This window comes from Spinacia oleracea, chromosome 5 (assembly GCF_020520425.1).
Source record: "Spinacia oleracea cultivar Varoflay chromosome 5, BTI_SOV_V1, whole genome shotgun sequence".
In the NCBI taxonomy this organism is placed as follows: Eukaryota; Viridiplantae; Streptophyta; class Magnoliopsida; order Caryophyllales; family Amaranthaceae; genus Spinacia; species Spinacia oleracea.
Genome location: NC_079491.1, coordinates 124,917,124 through 124,924,496, shown reverse-complemented (window position 1 = coordinate 124,924,496; position 7,373 = coordinate 124,917,124). Strand labels below are relative to the sequence as shown.

Here is a 7,373-nt window from a genome sequence, read left to right as displayed (position 1 = left end):
GGTCGCGAAATCTCGATCTAGGGTTTAGATTGAGGGGTAGAAGGAAGAACGAAGAAAAAAAGGAGAACTCAGAAACAAATTACCTTTTTCCGAAGCGGAATTCGCCGATAAAGCGAACAACACAAGTTCCCGAAGTCTAAAGTTGGCCGAATTTCGTAGATCTGAAGAAGCAAATTGCACTGCGATCGCCGGAATTTAGAGAGAGAATGGGTTTGAAATAAGGAGTAAAAAGTTTAAAAGGAGCAAGGCACCCAGTATTTATAGAAAAGAGAAAGGGCGCATCAACTTCCTCAAACCCACGATCTCCATGACACAGTACAATTCCCAACACTTGTCATCAATGCAAATCATCCCTTTTCAAAAAAGAGAGGGAACTTTCGGACTTCTGACAGCTGGAAACCCACCCATTTAATTCTAAATGGACCGGGTCTGGGGGGCATGTTGTTTGGGCTCCCAATTGATTCTCAATTGGGCCACTAAGTCCAAAGCCCAATGGCTCTAAACAACAACATCAAACCTACCAATGGCTATTCAGCCATCCATTAAGGCCCAAGGCCCAATAACAATAAGTGACCTATGGGCATTTATTATGCAAACACTATAAATAGGCCGCCAAGGCTCACACCTCAAGGTACGTCCAATTTATCGCCTTAAGACTACTCTTCTAGAGAACTTCTCTCTAGAATCCGAGCATCATTCTTACTTAGGCATCGGAGGGGCTTTCCTCGGAAACACCCCCGAGGCCAGTGACTTTGCTCTTGTGCAGGTGAATTCGGATTCCACTCATTCAAACAAGCAAGATCTTCAACACATACAAAAGGGCCTTCATTCGAAGCCCATTGTTTCCATCTTTACAACACCGGAACAATAAGTATTGCAAACCACTTGCATATCCACCTAAAATCACAACCTGCCAAATAAATTAACTACTCCAATCTTCTATTTACATTACCACTCGTCCAACTCATTTAGAGTAATAGATTCTTAACCACCAGATACTCAATAAAAAGGACGAAAGTAGAAACTCAAAAAAATTCTACAATCACGGAATAAAAAAAAACTAAACTACCATCTTCCCCGACGGCTCGCGGTTTCATCCTCATCCATTCACTTCAAAATGGAGAAACTCACTAAGATGTCAAAGTCAAACAAACAAAGTAAACAACAAGGACTTCTCATAGTCTTTAGAACAATTTATGCGGTCAGACCAACAAATTTTCGTATTGTTAAGAGTAAGAATTTTTTTGAATCAGTGTCACGTATTTTTCAAATTAATCTGAATAGAGCAAGAATTTTTTGAATCGGATGGTCAGACCAACAACCATTCTCCTCAACAACCCAGGATCAAATTCAATCTATAAAAAGTCCGGAAAAATGGTTAAAGCACTAAGGAAAATACAATAGTAACACCAATTGCCATACATTAGCACTGTGCTTAATTTCATATATCAGGGAAAGTAATCACTCACTCTTTAAGATCTAATTCAAGAGATTCAGCAATTGAATCGGACCATGCAACAAGTTGCGGGTTATCCACCTCTATAGAGGGTGAAAATTCCATATAGAAAGCATGAAGGACCTGAAAGGCAACATTACAATATATAAGAAATAACACGTCAATATTAAGATAAAAGCATTACCAACACATAATATACCAGCCAACAGGGGAAATATTTAATGGTGGTGCTGAGACAAATAACCGCGTTCAATTATTTCAACCCAATATAAACATAATATTTCCTAAAACTTAAGATTGAAATATTATTTCCATATTTGGAGTCATACAAAACATATGAAGTTGTAAGCAACAAGCCATCTAGTCTGTTGTGATTCCCACCTCTCATCTGCTTTTTTCCATCTAAGATTAAATGCTCTAAGCCTCTAACATTCTTCTCCACATTACCAAAAAAAGATATTCATATCCGTAGAGAGCAATATAACAAAATACGTTGCAAACTTTCCATATCTAGTCACCACTTGTTTCCCAAGCTCCTTTAAACAAAAATAACCCAGATACTGAATTACTGAGCCGATTCCTGTCTTCAATTCCTATTCCTACATTATGTTACATTACATGGATTGTTGTATTGAGGAGCACAAACGAAGAAAGTAAACCTTCTATCAAATTATCTATTCAAACTTCAAAGACCATACACGCTAAATCTGATTTAAGGATAAAGCCCTCACAACTGTTAAAATCGTTGACATTACCTATTAAGGTCAAATTAAAACAATACCTTGGTAATAACAAATAAACAAAATCAAGTCCTAAATTTGTAATATTGCCTTGTAATGCTGAAAGAAGCATCGATTGTCCATCATTGACTAAAGATCAGTTACGAACAAACTTCGAAAAAAATATCATACATGTGCTTCTGCTTCATACCCCTTGTTTACCGATTCCATGGTTTCTGTCTGTCACACATTATAAGAACTAATCACTGATCCCAACTTGCATACCATAAATAGAAAGTCATAACATTATATTCATAAGAATCTAGAATAAACACTCACACTAAGCTAAAATGATGGGAGATTGAGTGCAACAGAGAGCATCTGAAAGTGTTTTTAATTATTTAACTCAATTATGTAGATGGGTTTTATATATTGCAGCAGACAGAATGACAATTATGAGTACTTTTTCTAGTTTAGTACACAATGATCCACTTAATTCGAAGATACCCAGAAGTTTATTATGTTCTTCAATCGAGAAAACCCATAAATTTTCCAATTTGATTGGGTTTTGAACTAATCTAATAATTAGTACGAAATATTACCTTCAGGCATCTGTCGAATGAATATGCAATTTGATTGGGTTTTAAAGTACCACTTCCATCAGCCGTTTCCACAAATTCTTTGGAAAGAAGTAAAAATTAGAATCTCCATAATGCGTTCGATAATTGCGTGCGGCTGTCAAATTTTCAAAAGAAAAGAAACAAAATTCCAGTTAAAATTCAATTCAAGTCGAAAATGAAGGAGATCGAATGGGAGATGCAGTAATCATAAACGAAAGAGCAATAGATAGGGAAAAGAGTAAAGCAAGTGTACAACCGAGCCGCGGATTTCCCGAAAATGAAATTTCGGTTTTTGATTGAATTAAAATCATCTCAAAAATGATGATAAAACAAGCATGCTCATATTGTACTGCGAAAACAAATCAAAACTCAGATAAAAATCCTAACCCTAGATATCAACATTACTAAAATGCAAACAAAAAATAAGAAATCCTGAAGGTGTATCCTCATTTAATTTCTCTCCAATTGCAAAGTCTGACAAGAGTTAATACATCATCACTTTTAGTAGGTGATCCAAGTAAGGAAGTAAACAATGTAACAATTACCATATTAACACAGATCAAGCAACATCCAACAAGATTTCCTCGAGCAATAAGCAAATAAAAATTGTCTTACAATTGATGATAAAACAAGTCCATCAACATGGTTTTCCTTGTGCCAACCCCACCATAAAGGTATAATCCTTTCACGGGGGAAGAAAACTACTTCTAAAAGATCTCCAACTTACAAGGCCATTAAACAGAGTAACTGAATAACATTGTGAAGTAATAGTAGCAACAGAAATTAGGGCACTTTCCTCACAGACTGTTCTGAGGTTGCATAGCGATCCAACCGACATTTTCAACTTTTTAACAAGCTCGTCATAGAGCTTCTGAAGCTCACTCAAAGTGTCTAGCTGCAGTAGTTATTGTCAACATTTCATCCAAATGACAATATCTGATAAAAGACAAACACTTATGTAGACTTTCAAACATTACATTGTGCATTCAGTTCTAGCGCACTACAACATTTTGGCAATTTACTACATTTATACTTAACAAAGCACCTTTAGCAGAGTTCACAACATTGCATCGATTTTTTTTATTTTTGGGATTTGACAACAATGCATCAATTAGCAGACAATCAGAATACAAAGCTTCTAGGTCAGGAAACCACGAAAGAAAAAAGATTTGGGTAGGGAGTGGGTTATGGATAAACATCAACTAACACTCCACGACATGATAATTCGCAGCAAAGAAGCTGCTTTAAAGTATTTTAATACAAATATATTTGAGATCTTTAACATCAGATACCTGACATAGATCACCAGCAAACAGTTCACCTGCAACTACTCATATTTCATACTCCACATGGGGGCCTCCTTTAATCCCATTTGTAGTACAATAAAGGGAGCCAATTAATTATACACACACAAACATGATTCGTATGCTAATGTCAAGTTCTGGAATTGCAATAGGAATGAAATTTGTATACACTTGCCTGTCCATATGCTTACACATCATGGAGATCATATCCCCTTTGCTTAATATATGCTGCAAATTCAGGGGATGGTGTACCAGCACTCATGCAGTAATCGGTGATCAGAACTTTTCCTCCGGGTTTAAGCCATTTGTATAACTATCTGAATAATGCAGGTTTATCCTGACAAATACAACAAAGTAGCAAGTGGATAATTGTAAGCAAAAGGATGGTAAACATGCACACAAAGTTAAATCCCCTGAATATGAAGAATGGTATCGCGGCTGTAGACCACTTCAAAAGTGTTCTCCGGGTAAGTTATCATTGTGCAATCAGCCACCTCAAACTCAACAGCATAATTGAGTCCAACAGCAGCTCGTGAGCAATGGAGATCATATTGATGGAGAGATCAATTCCAACGACCTCAACGCCGAAGTTCTCTGCCATGTTGCCACCTATGCCACAACCCACATCCAGAACCTTCTGGCCAGGTTTCAGGTCAAGCCTTGACAAAAATTCTTTCGTTTTTTCTGCCCATAATCAATGGTTTCATTCCAGGTTTTAGGGAATTGAACTATCCAAAGTATATGTATTCATTTATACAAGTAGAAAAACTATAATCAAACATAAAGTGGGTTGTAAGGTGGTGCATAAGGGACACTAAAAATGGATTTCAGCAAACAAAGAGAAAGTATGATATATGATATATTAGATAGATTATGAATTAGATGGTGGAGTTGATAAGCAACTAAAAATGGCAAGTGTATCTCTTAAATAAATACGGCCGAAAAAGACAAGTGTATCCCTTAAATAAATACGGAGGGAGTACTATATTGTGATATATTTTATTTTATCTTACAAAAAAGGCCTTAAATAATTGTTTTTTTACATATATTTTTTCTTTTTTACCATAATTTGTAGAAAAATTAAAAAATATAAATAGGTCTATAACCGGACCAGTTTTGGACCGGACTTTTTCGGTCCGGTCCAAGCATGATCAGTCCGGTCTTTGGGTCTTGAATATCAAATTTTCGGTGTTCGGTCCAGGTCGGTCCGGATTTGGACCGATGAACACCCCTACAAAGAGCTCGTATGAGTTCCTAGATTCATCTTGCACGCGGCATCACTATAACATTAGGATTGATTTTTTCAGCTGATGGATAATTACTAAGTTTTTTTTCCTCTAATGATAATTATTAGCTTTAGGATGGAGTTGGAACTGAAATTTATGTTTTAGTTCAAGTTCTGGAGTTGATTTGAATAAAATGGCGAGTCTATTTCTGACTCTTTGCCTCAAAATCAGGACCGGTGCAGATACATGAGATATCCTGACACTAAAGACTGCTAATTCAAGCTTATGTAAGGACTTGACTTGCCTTCGTCTAACAAGCCTAATAAAAAGTTTGCACAAATATATAATCAAACAGATAAAACAGAGAAGAAGATCAGTATACGAAAGGGTAAACCTTCGAGTAGAACTTAGGATCACGACAGTGGACATAGTAGCTTTAGTTCTGATCTGCATACTCATTGGCACAAGCCTCTCTGAAGAAAATAAACCCTCCTGGTTTCAACCATTTCACCATGCTTTGAACTATTGTTCCAACCTACATTTACAAAAGTAAAAGACACTCCAGTTGTTAACACCAGTACTATCAGAAGGAAAAAAAACCATTAACCACTGCCTGAGTTCATATTAGAATTAGACTCTTAATATTCTATGTTGGTCACGATCTGAAAGAAGGAAAGCCAAACACCAAGATTACCTCGTCATCAGAAACATGCACACGAAACGAATTAGAGAATATAAGGTCAAAGAATTCCGGTGAAATGTCTAGACCGGGAAATGTAACATCACCAGAAATGAATTTCACATTTGGATGATTTGCACTTAAGCTTTCGTTTTGCAGACATAACACAAGGAATTATAATGGTCTACAGAAACAGATGCAACAAATTTATTAATTTAACAAGTATAATAGCTCACCACTGATCAATTTCAGTATTTCACCTCGTTTTTCACACTCAAGTGACGTCAACAGCTACAACATGGCCAACCTTCAATTCTTGGCCAATTTAGCAGTAAGATGAACAATGCCCTCGCCAATTCGCAGTACAGACTTTCCTTCATAAGGTGGAAGCAGAGAAAGTACCTGTACGGCTGTACCCATAGAGGAGAGCATGTACCAACCTTGTCCCCTCTATCCAACTTTGACAACTTAGTTGTTGCACTCTTGCCATGTAAACATCCCCGTAGCCTCTCAATCTCAGCTTCATCCCTTGTTCCTAACATAAATATAGAATGAGAAAAATCAAAAGCCCACCTATATACCATACCTAATTAGCTAGTGTTTCAACATTGAACATGGTAAATAAACTTGACTCGATTAAAACTCAAATAAATAAATAAATAAATAAATAAATAAATAGAACATACTAAATGAATGGTTTAAGAGTAGTCACCAGCTCTCCAGTTTATAGGTTTGATCAGACGAGAGAGGAAAAGAGAGAATTGTCACCCATTTTATCAACCGAACGTCTACCTGAATTGACCAATTTTCAATACCTGAATTTGTACAGTTTTCAGTTTTCATTCCTGAAATTCTGGACCTTAAAAGTATCAGCGTATCTCTGAAATTCATCTAGAGTGAATTCAGGGCCAGGTTCAAAACCAAATTCAGCTTCTCTTGGCTCCGAGGGCAGTAATCGGGATTGAAGCCCGTTACACTTACATACACACATGAAGAATCAGAAGACCTATTGTTAACCCTCAACAAGTTACAAACTCTAGATTCTAGAACTGTTGCTTCTAATAATTTTAACTAATAATCTAATATCATACCACAATTCACATTGAACTAAACAAGAATAGATAATGTCACATTAAGACGAATGTAATGTAACAATATCTCACTTTATCAACGATAAACAAGAAAATCAAACACCTTAAACCAATGGACTAAAAGTTTATTTGCAACATTCAAGTATTATCAAATATCAGACAAATATCAAAAGTCTGATATTGGTAAACTACATACAGAAAAGTATGGATTATAGGTAGACACCAGTACTTGAATAAAGTAGTCACCGGTAGAAATCAGTATCGAGAGTTGGAGGTAA

General features: G+C 36.2%; 1 long non-coding RNA gene across 1 annotated transcript; it reads right to left on the bottom strand.

Annotated features, from left to right (window-relative positions):
- Positions 1-1,595: 1,595 nt before the first annotated feature.
- Positions 1,596-6,651, bottom strand: LOC110798438 (uncharacterized). The gene is made up of 4 exons (XR_008920916.1): positions 6,241-6,651; positions 5,720-5,860; positions 2,778-4,783; positions 1,596-2,415 (listed from the first exon to the last, which is right to left on the bottom strand). It is a non-coding gene; the product is annotated as an uncharacterized lncRNA (long non-coding RNA).
- Between the last annotated feature and the right edge of the window lie 722 nt (positions 6,652-7,373).